The sequence below is a fragment of the Cebidichthys violaceus genome, unplaced genomic scaffold (assembly GCF_023349555.1).
Source record: "Cebidichthys violaceus isolate CVI_PGR_0920_01 unplaced genomic scaffold, fCebVio1.0.p SCAF_14, whole genome shotgun sequence".
NCBI classification, from domain to species: Eukaryota; Metazoa; Chordata; class Actinopteri; order Perciformes; family Stichaeidae; genus Cebidichthys; species Cebidichthys violaceus.
The window spans coordinates 7808886-7825507 of NW_027176307.1; positions in this window are offsets into that span (position 1 = coordinate 7808886).

Genomic DNA, 16622 nt, shown 5'->3' on the forward strand with positions numbered 1-16622 from the left:
TAGACCAATAACTAATTTGTTTTCTATTTCTACCCATGTTAATAAGCTTTGGAGTTGTTTCACCTGCACCTTTGATGGAGCTTTACAAAAGTACAGTAGCCAAAAATGAATGTGACTATTACTCTAGCTCCTGAGTAATTCTTAAAGTAATGTCATAGGTATTCACTGAATTATTTTCAGGGTGCAATTTGCCGGGGGTTGGTCAAATATCCCTGACTGAATTCTTTTTTAAAAAGAAGACAAAAGTCCGTCATCAAAGCAGACTGTTTTCTTACGGCCTGATCACAACGAGATAGGCTATGGTACCTATACCTGGTACCATACCTATGTTATGTCTGCCATGTGCTGCTCTCTGAAGAAGACACTATTTCATTTTAAATACTTTAAGCTTTTCAACTGCATATCAATGTCACACTTGGCCCCAATTAGCCATCAAATCAAGCAAGAGGTGGGTTTTACTACTTTACCACTTCCCTCCTGTTTTGATGAGTATTGATTTTGAGAATGTGAAGGGAAAGGGGAGTTCATGTCATGCTGTGATAGTTTCATTTAGACTACCGTCTTTGAGAGAGACAGACAACGGAAAGCAAATGTTTCCTTTTATTAAATTTGACATTTGCGCACACATCCACGCTCCACAGGTGCCCCATGCAGTTTTGCCCAATGCCCTTTACCATAGTGTTTTTGAAGCGACATGTCTCGTTGTGATCAGCCCCTGACAAGTAGGCATATATACTGTAGCATATTTAGTTTTATGTTGACAGCACACTCTATTGCATTTTGAGATCATTTTCTAAATATTTAAGTTTAGAAATAAGTGATATGGCACGCCTGGCTCAGTGGTACTTAATGTTAACCAAAGTTTTATTTTAATTCTGGCATGTTAAAGAAACATTTTACCTTTTGTTTTGTTTTACATCATTTTTCTAATTAGTCTATAAATGTTACCAAAATGGCTGCAAATAGACAACTGCAAAAATAAACTGTGGTTTGTGATATATTTTAATGAATAAAAACGTTTTTAATTATTAAAAACGTTTCAAAAACAAATCCACCCCCTGATTGTGAAAAAAAATCACATCCTGTTTATATGTATATAGATATAGGAATACATACATAGAAATGAATGTAATGTAAGAAATGTATTCAAATTTTTTTAATGCATATCCATATCCATATTATATAAATAAACCATGCCCAAATGCTTAAATTCACATACACAAACAAAGCCAGCTGTGAAAGCGTCTCCTTGGATCTGCCAAAGTTACCTTGCATCACCAGATCCTTTTATTCCTCCCTGGCACCCACAACAGCTCAAATTGCCCAGAGGAATGCTTATTTTCAGGCATCAGAGCGCAGGCCAGACAATGTCTGTCCTTTTCAAAGGGTATCAGGGATTGGCAGGGCCATGATCTCCTCTACTTGCAGGTCTTTTGTGATTCCCTGGAGGGGCTGAGGCCAGGCGAGCTCCCTGGCGCCATTCTGCTCTTTCACCCAGTCAGCCTTCATTAGCCTCCACTGTAATCCTTCTGCTGGAGATCCACAATTCTTGATGGACGTATTCAAGCAGTCCCACTGCAACAAACCCAGTAGTTAACAAAAATGAGTAAAGTAGTAAACTGCTTATTAACGGATGTCTTCTACTAGGTCCTGAAGTAAAGATAATGCTCTATTTTACTTGAGGGGACACAGAAATATTAACGTATACGAAACATAAGTAAGTAATGATTGGTTTTTGATTATCTGCCACTAAGCGCCTTATTCAGAATGAATTCATTAAGCTGGTCAGTATTTTTCACTTACATCTGGCATGTACTTTAATAATTGTATACCTTTTGTTCAAACCAAAATGAGATGTTATGGAGGAATAATGAAACAAATTACATTTTCTTAGCTAACTGTCACTCAAATATACCACCGCAATTTTAGAAGCGGTGTAATGAGTTATCACACCTCAAAAATAAGCATGTGTCACATTTAAGTTTCAGTGTCTCATTTATATAAGTTATGGCATCAAAGTATAACTTACAGTGACAGCTGTTTAGAGCGACTGATGAATTACATTGTGTTGGAGTGGTGCTCGCGCCCTGAGGATATCATTTCTAAATGTCATACTGCAGATGAGTTATCAGAAACTAGACTGTGGGGAACGGGTTTGTATATATGATTGCATTTGTATGTGAGTCTTCATGTAATGGTTGCTATTGTAAAGTTTTGTTTTGTCTAATATGCTAACCACAATAGAAGTCAATTCAAGATCTTGATTACCCAAAGGTCCATGTAAGAGACTTTTCTCTGACTCCTTGACATTAGCCAGCCAAGTATCAGAGAGTTATGTTCATATTGGACACCGTAGGACACCCGATGTAGTGGGCCCTTTATAGACGGAAAGTGAGGGTGTGGAGGTTAGGGTGGTGGATGGGCCTCCACAAGACTCAAAAAGCAGAATGGCTGAAGCATAGACTGTATGTAAGAAGTGGACGTAGTCATCGTGACGTCAGCCATTGGTTTGTGGACTGCCGTTTTGAAGAGTTCGGCGACTTGGCCGTCGCCATCTTGGCTTTTTGCAACCAATGAACGGAAGTGACCATATTTGGACTAAGGAGTGACTCTAAATGGGCCATAATTTACTAAATGAACATCATGCTGTATTGAAAAAGACTTGAAACTAGAGATTGAGACCATAAACTCATGTTTACAATGTTTACTGAGGTAATAAATCAAAAGAGAAGTAGAGTCATTTTCTCATAGACTTCTATACAACCAGAGGAGTCTCCACCTGATGGACATTAGAGAGGATGCAGCTTTAAGACACTTTCGCATTGGCTTCTCATTTCAGAACCAGAGGTTGCCGTCTTGGCTGAAGCCTCAGCAGGAGAGGATGAAAGGGATACAGCAGGTGTTTCCTGCGCAACATGTGAACGGAGCCTAACGTTAAACATTTTACATTAAACATTTGTAACAGTATATACTCACATCATGCTTCTAAAGTACTACTACTCCTGTTGTAATGTAAACATTCAAACAGTGTGGATTTAACTAGTCATGCTTTGTGTAGCCTGATGAAAAGAGACAGAAAAGTAAAGACCAAATTATGCACACCAAGAAAAACACAAACTGCTTTTATTTCATGTGGACATAACTGATATAATGTGTCAATCACAGAAACATCACAGCATTATCTCCTAATCAGCCTGAACCCTTTGAGAGGAGACATAGGAGACTGATTTGTCCACTTCTCTATTGTTACACAATCTACTCAAAGTTTAAGGACACTGTAACATTTTGACACCCTTAGCGTTTACTTTTTGACAAAACATACGGTTTATTATGCAGATGAAACATAATGTGCAGATTTATCATCATAATAATAATATATTACAGGAGACAACAAACAAAAATGCGTTAAAGAAAATTCTGTATGTGATATTTAGTGATCACATGTGAGAGAAACAGACATATTGTCTGTCGATATGTGGCACGTTATTTAATCAGGAGATGATGACATTTTCATCACTATAGCATCCGATTACAGACCAGCAATTAATGTTTGCCTATTTTACTAAATGAAACATTGTTAATGAACATAATTATGGGGTTAATATTACCACTTATTCATTGGCAATAGAGTGCACAAGCACTGGATGCATGTTTGGACATAAACATAGACTCATCTGCTTGACCTTTTTACTGTACCTACATTAATAAAGCACCAATTAAGTGCTCCAGAATTATGATCTGAGGCTTTGCCAATGAATAGATCCTGAGATGCAAATATTTAGGTCTTGAAAAATTAACGATCATGAGAGTTAAATCACCACAGAGAAAAGGGTGTAAAATATGTCTGTTCCTTCACTAAATCATTCCAACAAAATATAAAAAGCTATAGACATACACAGTCTTTTCGAAAGCACCCCCACCTGCTTTCTTTAAAAAAATGACTTCTAATTGTTGATTTGAATTTAAAAGCATGCCCTAAGGCGATTCATATCTTGAAAATATCTTTTAGCCACGTCATTATCTCTAATACCTGTCATCAAAAACTTAATCTCATCGAGTATTATAATTATTCCAATAGACGATGTATGCCTGAAATTAGACGCTTAGATCAATACCTGTCCATACAACGCATCCGTACTTTGTGCTGGTTCAGGACAGAGGCAGGTGATCAGTCCTCTAAACCTTATTCAACCTGTGCTAGGTAATCACGCTGTGATGTTATCAGGAGGACCTCAGCTGTGGAGCACACGGTCAAAACAACATTTTGAATTACCAACAGTCATTGGTGCTGCAGGCCGGTCTGTATACAGAGACAATCAGGTCGTGTCCCTTTGAATCCCTGATGACGCCCCTGTTAGCCTGTGTCATGTATCTCCCACTATCCTTTAACGCAGAAGTTATTAAAGTCCTTGAATGTCTGCCTTTCAACACTTTGTACTATGAGGCTGTAATTAAAGGTTAACTCAACCGTCTACATGTCCTCCTCTGCAGTGGAAGTGGTCTGAAGTCATTACATGCTGAGTGACACAGCAGGAAAATGAACTTGATCACATTGACAGGAAGCGTCTCATACACACATGTATGAGACGTCTTGAGAAGAGAGCAGGGGACGCTGGAGTATTCTCTGATCAGCCTTGGATACAAAACATACTGTTCTCTATATGACTTGAATTTCTCACAACAACCATGCTGTTGTGGTTTGCATTGTTTTTCAGCGTTATCAGTACAGGAAAGGAGTAGCAGAAAAGAATGAGGCTTCCACTTGTTCAGCCCTTGAAACTGAAGTGTGTTATTATCTGTCAGCAGAGTCTCAAGAGGGCTGAAGATAAAAGGGTTTCACGCTCATTTCTGTGAACAATCGTCGGTTGTTTTGCTCTTTGCTTCCAAGTGTGATATGAAGTCCTGAATAAAATTTGCTGTACGATACGATATGTGGAAATTTCTCTTTAGCATCCTGACATGGCCATGCTTGCTGTAGCCTCAGTGACCTGGTGATAAGGTGACATGAGCTTTCTTTCATTGAAATATGATTGAAAGGCAAGGTTTATTCCTTTGTACAATTGTAATTGGCCGTTTACTAATCCCTTCTCCAAGTTGTCCAATCACAGCAGAGCAGCACAGCAGGCCTGTCAGGATTTGGCTTCCTCCACATGTTGAAACAGCTGTGCATGGAGCTCTAGAGCTGGAGGCTGGTGTCTTTTTTTTTTTACCTTTTTTAAAAGTATCATGAATGGATTGAAAAGTGTTGTCTGCTAACATGATCTGATAACGTTAGCATGTCCAACTAACCAGCTTACTACCATGGGTGGCAGAGCTCCGTCTACAAATAGATTTCAATCATTTACAACCTGCTGCTCATCGTCAGTAAAACCAAGGAGCTGATTGTTGATTTAAGAAAAAAGGAGGTGAAGACATACACCCGTGCCTACATCAATGGAGCTGAGATGGAGCAAGTTAGCAGCTGTAAGTTCCTGGTAATCAGCATCACAAACAACCTGATGTTCTCACACATCTCCATCCTGGTGAAGAAAGCTCATAAACGGCTGTATTTCTAAAGGGAACTTAACCCTTACATACTGTTAGGGTCAAATTTGACCTGTTTTGACATTTGACAGCAGTAAAAATACCCTAAACGTCATTCTTTTAGAAATTTGATAACTTTTCCTAAAGTGAACCAAAGTACACAAAAATGAAAATATTTTAAAATGTTATACTTTTGTACTGGTGCTACAAATGTTTGTACACTGAGGCTGTTTCGGGTCAAATTTGACCCGTATCTATTGAGATGGATTTTAGATCTACCAGTGTGGGTCAAATCAAGGAAAATGGTGGTTTTAGGGAATCTTGAAACTGTGAAACTGTACAGGCCATGTTTGTGTGTATTTTTTATGGGACAGTGGTGACAGAGTTCAAGGGGGACCTCGACACTGTCGCGAGAACTGTCTGTGTTCTCACGACATTTGCCCAGGTTCCCGCAGAGACAGACACCTGTATTTGAAGGGGCATGGGGGAATCTCGAAACAGTGAAATAGTAAAACAACACAGGAGTGATCATGGTCCAAAAGGGAACAGAAGTCATCCACAGGTCAGACGGTGCCTTGTCACAGACACACGATATGCATGCACGGTATATAGATAGATACTGAATTATATGTCGCTTTGGATAAAAGCGTCTGCTAAATGACTGTAATGTAATGTAATATATGCACCTGCAAGCACAAGCACCTGCAATATTATCAAACAATCTACAAAGTAACACATTTGAATCAATTTGGGTTGGGAGGGTGGTGGTGGTGGGGGTCATAACATTATAAAGGTACCTGAGCTGCCATTACAGTGACTGACATCATGGCAGCAAGATTTAGTGTGCAACAGGCCCTTGATCTGTTCTTCCAACATGAGGAGGTTGAGAGTGATTTGGAGGATGTGTCAGAGCAGGAAGACAACGTGGAAGAAAACTCTGATTACTGACTGATTATTGACTAGTTTATAATAAACATTTTATTATGTAATGTTTTGTGTTCTAAACGGTAAATGTTGAATTAATATTGATAATTATGATTTCTTATGATATAGCAGTGAGGACAGCGTTTAATGGTTGCACTGATTAAAAATGGTTATATTATAAATTACAACAGTTCCAGAATGTTCTTGCCATTTTCAAATTCAATAAAATATATTTAAGTCATTATGGCTTTTATGTTTTTATGTCATATGTAACACAGGACATGATAATGTGTAATAGTAAATGTTTTTCTCCAAAAACTAATGTTGTAAAACTTAAAAAATACACTCTTCCTGCTCTCTGAAACATTTATTAAGGATTAATCATACATGTATTAATGAGACATAGGCTATTTAGACATTCTAAATAGATCTGTAGTTTAACATTTGGTATAGACACTAGAATTCTTGGTCTGGGTCAAAATTGACCCGAACCATATTGTGAAGGCATTGAATATGAACAGTATGTAAGGGTTAAGAAGGCTAAATTCATGCGCCAAGTTCTTGTTAACTTTTACAGAGGAGCAATAGAAAGCATCCTGACTGGAAACATTACAAACTAACATGGGACCGCCACACTTCAGAACAGCTTCTTTCCTCTGGCTGTGAGACTCCTTCACTCATCCTCCACCCTCCATATATAATATATTTTTTTGTATTTTTCCTATGTAGCAAAATAGTAGTACAACCGGAAATCTGTTGTGTAACCCTGTTGTACAATGACAAATATAAACTGTAACCTTGTACAACACAGAAGTGTGAGAAATGTTTCCTTCTTTTTTTATAATGAAAATAGTTTACCAAAGTTCCCAAAATGTTACCTTAGTCCCAAGTAAGAGAATTGTGTCTGTCTTTGACACTTTCTATTAGTAAAGATGTTCAGTGTGCAGTTGGAATAAGAGACAATGTGCAGTCACATATGTTTTTATGAAAGTGACAAGAATTCTTACCTTTTTATTTTACTGACTGATGTAGACGCTAGTTAGCCTTTAACATTGATAGAGTTCAGATATTTGTATTATTTCTAATTTAATGAAAACCAATTTGTTTATTTTTTCCGGCAAGGATAGAAATATCATGTTTTTTGAAGGTAAAATGTTTAATTTCATATTTTTCATTCATTAATTGGTGCCTTTGCCAGGGACACAAATCATGACCAGAACGCAGCATCATCGTCATCATGACCCCCGAGTTGAAAACATTTCTAACCAGCACCTATGTTACTACCTAGTAACCTAAACTAGCATTAGCTACGAACAGCAAGGAGCATCTTGTACTAGATTAGCTTGTGCACTTAGAGGTTAACGATAGGAAAAGTCCCATTCACGGTGGCACATTCTCCTTTTCCTCACTGTGTGGAAACTGGTCCAGGCGCACTAGCACTAACCTATCCTAAATGACTGATATCATTTCTTAACCTTTATTCTTAATTATCAAAATTTGCATTTAAATACACAATAAATAATAAAAGAAATGGTTCCCTTTCTCAAAATTAAAGTCTTGTGTTGGCTTTGGTGTAAAAGACATTTATCAACAGTTTAGGATGCAGATGCATTCAGTCTGATCTCATAGAGACTCTAAGAACCTAGAAAACAATGTAGACAAGACGGGAGGTAGAGCTAAAAATCCTGCCTGACTTGATTGCTTCTGTATTGCCTTGGAAACAGACACTGTTTGTGTTGAGAAAAGCTTATGAATTGACAGTCTCTCCTGTTAAAAGTCAATCTAGCTCGCCCAGCAGTCGATCTCTCTGCCTGTAATCAATTTACGGTGAATCAAAAATAATCCAGCCAGATCATCCAAACAAGATGGTGTTTCCTTCAATAGACTTAAGATGTCAGTGTTCTAAGTGAATGGATGTATTGTTCCACACAATCCACAGCAAATACCATTGTGTGCCAATATAGCCTACAAACCTCACAGGTCAATAATATGCTATCTCGGCATTCAAATGTTTTTGTTGAATTAGTTTAGTTAGTTAATTTTAATTTTTTTTAAATCAACCAAAAGCCCTAGTCGCCTCCCACAGCGTGGTATCATCATTGATTTCATTTCTATTTTAGTGAGAATACCAGTTGGAAACCAGATGTCAAAGGAAGGCAGACAGTATTAACTTCTGTATTTAAAAATCATACTCACAGCTGTTAAGCTATAGAAGCTGTAGACGACCGGCGATGAACAAGGAGTCCACGGTCAAAATATGCACAGGTAGACAGGTGGGTAGATCGTCCAATCATTACTTTCAGGCCGAATGGAATGATGGGTCGAGTTTATAAAAGTCCTGCGACAGACACAGATAAAGGAGTTTCTTTCGTTTGTCAGAGCATTTAATGCATTAACTGTTGTCAGGATATAATGCGTATGAAATGTGTATAAAATATGTTTCTGCCTTTAATGCCAATGCTGGACTACATATAAAACTGCACAGGCAAGAAGGAATGTCCAACTTGGTGTTCCCAGGATATCTCTCCACTGCAGAAAACTATCGATCCAGCTGGTATAAAGAATCTGTTGGTGTGGCAAAAGTATTGGCTTCACCTTAATTCACTTGCTAGGGAGGTACTTTTATGGCTTGACCGAAAGAACATCCGTCAGCTGACACACACACATAAGCACACAACTAGACCCACAGACTAAACCCCCTCTCAGAGAGGCCCAGGTTGTCTCCACCGAGAGAAAAAACCCCCATCCAATACTCATCAAATGAATCAGATTAAGTGCATTTCTGCCCTCCTATTTATCAGTTGTCTTTGTCCAGACGGCTGATAATGCTGTGGGGTGCACATTGAGGCAGAGGCTAGCTTTGACACACCGTGGGCGCCATTTCACGGCTGCCCAGTTCAGGGGCTAATGAATGCAGTTAGCATCTCACAAGTGGGCTAGCACAGCAATCGAACATCATTAATTTCAGTGTGATTCATTTTGTAACTAAATCACTGATCAAAGTCCATTTGAGCGGGTTCTAATAGCTCTGATGGGAAAAGCAGATGCCCTGATGACGGGCCTCTTCATCTCAGTAAACAAATTATGCGGATTCCATATGTGTCTGCATCCTTGATTAAATGCAATGATTATATGTACGGTTCAATATCATCTTCCAATTGTGAATGAAATGATTACTCTCATGATTTGCTTAAAGAGACTGTAACTGAATATAGTAGCCTCATGTCTTTCGATGCACACACAGGAATGCCAAAGTATTGTCAAGCCTGTTGTTCCTCAGGCTTCCCTATATTCTTTACCATGCTGGCCACCGGGCTTCGCTAAAACCAGAGCTAAAAACAATACCAATACCAGTCTTTTTTCAGAGGTCTGATTGAATGCAGAAATCAATTAAAACATATATCATGGAAATATTTTGGAATCACATTTCTCACACAGTGTGCCTCATGATGTACGAGCAGTTACTAAACAGTTAGGGTTCCTCGTGGGTTATTCTTGTACACACATATGTTTACAGTCATCAAAATGCATGGAGTTGAATGCATTTCATACCTCATAGAATATTTATTTGAATATTTTAGACCTTGCATGTTTGTTTGCAAGCAATCTCCTTCCTCCCAGTCTTTTCCTTTCTATCTAACATTATGACATTATTTTCTGTCAATCAGTGAAATATACAACCTTGTGTGCACTACGCATTTGCATCACCACCCTCTGCAATTGGCAGAAATGTGTATTGCGTCCCCCACATGATTGTCATGGTTGGAATTGCAGGCCACATGACGCATACTGACCACAAAACACCTTTTCCCCTTATACAACCATGAAAAAGGAGCAGCTGTAAAAGAATGAAATCATTTCATTTGTTTTGTCAGAATTTCAGGCAATCTTCAGATAAATTGAAAAAGTTTTGGACAATGGTGTCAGTGATACATTTTCTATTCATATATGCGGGAGCCAACATGAAGTCAGCCAGCTAAGCCAGAGAACAACTTTGATGCGCATGCTCTGTGGGCCCGAATATGTGGAAACCAGAGGTAGAGAAATACTTTTTCAGCAAATGTGAAGACTTTAGAAATTAATATTTGAATGAACTAGTGCAGTAGCCCGTTCATAGCATGGCTGGGAGCAGGCCAATAACTTGCCCCTAAAGATGGGCTGCTTGTAGCTTTGTTGATTGATTAGTCCAGGAAAGAGTCTGGTTGTAACATTATCCAGCATCCAGCAGCAAATGTGAATTGCAGTCAAAGAGCTGCTTGTCTGCTGTCTGCAGATGCAACACAGTCCCACCGCAGTTCGTGAAATAGTCACAAAATGCTATCTACTGGTTTCGTGTACAGCTACAAATTGTCTGTATTTTTTGTGTCACTCTGAAGGACTTTTTTTCAGGATGACATTACATTGAAAAAAACTAATGTACAGTTAGGTTTAGGCAAGAAAAACACAAACGTGAAACCACTAAACGGTGTCAAACACCGGCCTGGTGGTTGAAAGTTCTGTGTTTGTTGTCCAGTTGTCGTGATAGTCGAAGGACATACACACATACAGAGACACAGATCTAGTTTTTTTATAGCTAAATGGGGTGCTATGTTGGAAAACAGTGTTGAGTTCTTCCAATACATCCATGGTGTTTTCATGCTATCATCAAAGGTACAGTTTGGTACAAATTAGTCCTAGCACCCCATCAGGCTAATTGGTATATTGTGTGAATGCTTAAACATAGTCCCAATGTTCACCTTTGGTCAAAGTTTTTAATTAGAATAGTTACTAGGCCAATTTAATTTGCATTTCTACATCATAGAAATGATGAAGCTAAAGAAGAAGGGCATCGCAGCACTAATGTGGCATAATAATCTTCACAACATGTATTTACAAATTCTCTCAGAAGTAGCCGATTAATTCTGCGGCTGTGCAGCATGATTGAAGCCTTAACATTCCTTGGGTCTCCGACAGCGGCTGCATGTCTGTGTTCTAGCCTCAGCCCCATGCATTTTCCATGTGCATTGATGTGCATGTCCTGTTGCCTGCCTAAGATGACAGAGATGGCACAGCGCCCGAAGACTCTGCGCTGCATTCCAATGGCTATTAATTGAGTACCTGCCCGCCATCTCGTCCCTGATTGATGACATAATTAAAGACGGCCCCGTTTGATGGAGATGCCTGGCCAACTCCTCTGTGTGTTGGCCTTTGTGTGGATGTGAGGCCCAGGTCCCTGGAGCTTCAGACCATTGCTAACCTTGCCTCAGCACGAGCAGGAGTACGCCTTCATGTGTGTGCGTGTGTGTGTACATGTGTGGCTCTCCAGTCCTGCTCCCCTTAACAATGAGCACAGCATCAAGCTTGGGAAGCTGATTAAATTAAAGTGCCTCACAGGCAATCATGCCAAGGTCAAATAGATGCTGTGCAAACTGCTTTTGGCACCAACTTTCCTCGGTGTGCGGAGACGCTTATCAGCAGATGTGTGGGGTTGAAGCTCAGGAGTGGCTGAGCGGTCGTGGAACGCGTGGAAAATTGAATTGTCACTGTTGATTTTGCTGCTTGCATATCAGAGAGAAAATGAACCTTCAACAATAGCACAATATGAGGTCCTGGTCTGTGCTGTGTACGACAAAGATCCCAGGCAGCCTGAGAGAACTGGATTGCTGCCTGCGATATTCAGAGAGGAAGGGTTTTTTTCAGATGAGGAGGAACTCGTTTGATTACCATCTCAGCCAACATATAATTTATTATCTTTAATGAATGCAGATGCTTCCATAGATGGGCTGACTGGATGGTTTAATGACATACCTAGAGCAACATGCCAGACACCATCATACAAACACCAAATGACACACGTTCTTTTGGAAGAATCATGTTTACTCCTTCAGCAGATTTCTACAGACTAGATTTGACAGAAAAGAGAATAAGAAGAAAAAAATATTCAGTATATTCATTAATTAATTGATTAGTTCAAGTTTTATTGGATACAATTTTAATGAAATCCAATATACTACTTCTAATTCTTCTACTATTCACTGTATTTTCATTTCATATAGTAGTTGTTGTTAGTGGTGGGGTCCGAGGTTCAAATGACCTGCCTACACACAAAGGATTAACAGGAAACCATACATGCATGTAATACAGTCTTACTTCCTGTAATTGTATCTCACTGATATCAGTCTGTTTACTGGTACGAACTGAGGTCGCTTGAGACATTTTTTGACGAAAGTCATTGGTTAGCCACAGAACACATTAGCTGATCTTCATGTGCCCCTTTAAGGAATTATATAGTGTTACTCTTTCTCTCTCTCTTTCTCTCTCTCCTCTAGTTGCAGTTCTTTCTGTATGTTTTCTTTGATTTGTCTTATACTTTATATCATTTATGTTTATTTCCTCCTTATGTTATAATTTTAGCTAAATTATGTTATAATATCATAATTTCATGAGTAACATTTTGAGTAAAAGCAAGCAGGTGAAAGTAAATATTTGATTATCTTATGATTTCCCCTCTGAGCGTAATGACGTCATCCCCCGTGTGGCGGTGGCAGCACCATGCTGAGGGGACACTTCTCTGCAGCAGGCCCTGACAGCCTTGAGGAAGAAAAGATCAATTGAATTGAGCAAAAAACAGAGAAATCGTGTCTGCGAGTGTGCAAGAGCACTTCTGAGAGGATAAACAGAAAGCTGAAGCCGCACAGGAACAGAGTGGCCAAGTCCAATCAAATCCAGCATTTGTGGCTGGACATGAGACAAACTCATGTGCATCATGCAACTTCACAGAGCTTGAATGCTTTTGGCAAAGAAAATGGGGAAAACTTACAGACGTGCAACCTGAGACAGACCTACCCACACACACTGGAGTCTGCGACCGCTGCCAAGAAGTGCCTCGACTAAATATTGACCAGAAGTGGGCGAGTTGTGCAATCAATTGTTTTTGCGTTTTATCTCTTGCCCTTGTGTAGATCAATAGAAAGAGATTTCTTTTCACTTTGACTTTTTTTCATTCATCATAAAAAGCCTCATTACACTGCGAGTCAATATTGGAAACATGGGCAGGGGAAGAGGGGTGGCAGAGAGCAGCACAGGCCTCCCCTAGAAGCTGATTGGCCCTCATTTAATAAGCGTTGCATATACGGTACAGTGCTTAAAAAAAGTTTGACATTTTAATAGGTGTGTAATTCCTTCCACTTCAGTAATAACACTTTTTCCAGCCTAATGTCACTTTAATTACAAGCCACTCCTCAGCGGTTCAGCACTTTCACGGAATAATTGAAGTGCTAAAGCTTTGGAGGACAGTTTGTTTACTTATTCACAGATCGACAACATCATGACCAAGCGTCAGACTAAACAGATGAGTGAGAAGCAGAGAGGCAGCGGTGAGCCCCGACCGAAGAATGAAGCATTGACAGAGGACGGAGCTGAATGAGTGATGTCCAATCAGCCGCTGCTTATATTCCTCAGTGGTTTTCAGAGATGTCTGTGGTCCATGACTCACCATTGGAGTGCCTCCACGTCCCATGGAGAGATTCAGATCTGCAGGCCAAGCTTGAGCGCTATCAGATGGTTGTGTCTGAACACCAGTGGCGTCTGCAGCATATGCTTAATTGGCAGTTTGAGCCTCTGCTCTGCTGTCTGTGTTCCAAGTCATTAACATGTAATGTGCACTCTGGACCCGGGGCCCATAAGAACCATTCCTACCCGCCATAACATTTAAACAGCTTTGAGCCACGCTCTCCCCAGCTGCGAGACAAAAGAGCTTCTGCTCTTTGTCTCGGGTGGACTCCTCTCCAGTCTCGCTGTGTGAACTGTCACCACCTCTCCACAGCGGCCCTGTTCTCTGCGCCTTCTCATGGGAACTCGTTCCCATTCAGGCCGCGGCTGGTTTTTGTCTCCGCTACTTACAGCGGGAGGAAAAGAAAAAGAGGGGGAGCGGCATAGTGAGAGCAGTTAACAGCTTGTTAAACATGTCTGTTTAATTCAACACCTCTCTCCTGATCTCAAATGCAACGTTCATCCTCTCTAATGCTAATGCACTCTGCTTTTTACAGTCCAGATAGAGAGAAATCAATTCATAGTGGGCCTTTCTCAATATCAAGTACGCCAAGTACGGACTTGTGTACTTTGGAGTCTGGACTTGGGAGTCAAGACTCCAAAGGATGGGAAGACAAAAGTACAGTCATTCTGCAATTGGAACAGTAGCGCACTTGATGACATCACCGCCTCAGCTGGTGTTCAATCCAGTTTAGTAATTTTTTTTAGTAAAAGTATTTTTATAATCAAACTAAATATGACAACCCTGCTTTTTTCGTTTTTATTTAAAATAACAAATTGTAATAATTGTATATATAATGATATGTATATATATATATATATATATATATATTCATATAATTGTGTGTGTGTATATACGTATATATATATTTATATATATTTATATATATATATTTGTCATATTTGGTTGTGAAAGTACTTTACAGTGAAGAACCAGAGTAAACTCATTATATATATGGATCAGATCCGGATTGCTGTCGGGCTGTTCTTGGTGGTTTACTGCCGTTACCGCTAGCAACACCTCACATCCCGTCGGAACATTTTTAAGTTGACTGAATCTTGACAAACTGACCGCAGATTTGATGCTTAAACAATGAACTTCTCGTCTAAAAAAATCCTAAAATGACTTTCCGTGACTTAACAACAGTAGTATTTTGAAATTATTTTCTCCTCCACCATTGTTTCCTGTTGCTGGTGCGAAATGCATTCTGGGATATTTGGCTGTCCCAAGTACACACAAGTCACCTCTGATGCATCCCCGGTAAAATGGGCAGAGCGAGTCACATCTGGGCATTTGGACTGTGCGGCCCGATGCAGACTTTTGAATTGGAACAGTACTTGGGCTGAGACTGATGACGTTTCACAAGTCCTCGGGAACACAAGTACAGACAAGAACGCATATTGAGAAAGGCCCAGTGTCTCACTATTTTGTGCTCTCGGTGAATGTGTGAGACTCTAATGAGCTCCCAATTTAGACTGAGATGTTTGTTTGGGACTGGAAAGATTAGCTCGAGTTAAGCGAGAAGACATGAAACTGGAAACGAGAGTTCAAGAGAACGAGACGGGCCTTTGAATTTTCAGCAAGTCAAAAAATAGTCTTGACAACAAGTTCTAAGTTGTCAGCAGGTAGTTGGAGAGTAATAGAAACAGCAGTACATTTCCTGATTATTTCTTGCAGCCAAGGACAGAACTAAAAGATTAAAATGATGAATTTCCAACAAAGTTTATGTAGCTACCACACACACACACACACACACACACACACACACATACACACACACACACACACACACACACACACACATACACATTCCTGCTCTCCTGGATTATTTCAAATCCTGAAGAGTTTAGAGCTCATTTGAAACTATTGAAAACAACAATTAGGCTGCAACAGTGAATTAATTCACTTTAATTAGCTTTGTTAATTAACAAAGCTAATTTTTTACATACATAACACTACTTCTGATGTGCTCTTTGTGTAGCAAAAACTATTATGCAGTATTAACATTGTAATGAACATAGTCAGATAAGATGATATGTTTGCAAGAATGTATCATTCACGTAACTATAACTGAATTCTCTTTACTTTGTGTGTTATTTTGTAGAAACGGTATCAAAGCTTCATGCTATGAGATGTTCTGTAACTTCCGTGGTAAGCTAGCAACTAGAGCACGTCATAGACTCTTTTGTCCACATAGTGTTGCTCATGTACTGTTTGCAATTTAGGTTGTCTGTTGCTTTATAACAATCAACGTTTGGGAAAACCCATCATGCTGTTCAGTTTATATTCCACTCAGGAAGTGCAAGCTGGCAATAACTAGCTTTCACTCGGAAAGACGACAGTTAGCCCAATCTATCACTTAGCCTACGACTACATTCACCAATAGGTAGAACGTGTTTGGGTGTGTATACATTTGTATTATTGTTTAAATTGAAGGCAGTTAGCTTCAACTCAAAAAGTGGAAGGGAGTTAGCTTAGCTTGCATTACTTTTCTGCCTAGCATTAACTATCACCTTTTCATGGATTCAATTATGCCAAAGCTCACATGACTGTGGAATCCTGTAACCACAGCTCTAGATTACTCTATTAAAATGATTAAAGTGATTAAAATCACAACATGGGGTAGCTAACGTACGGAATAACA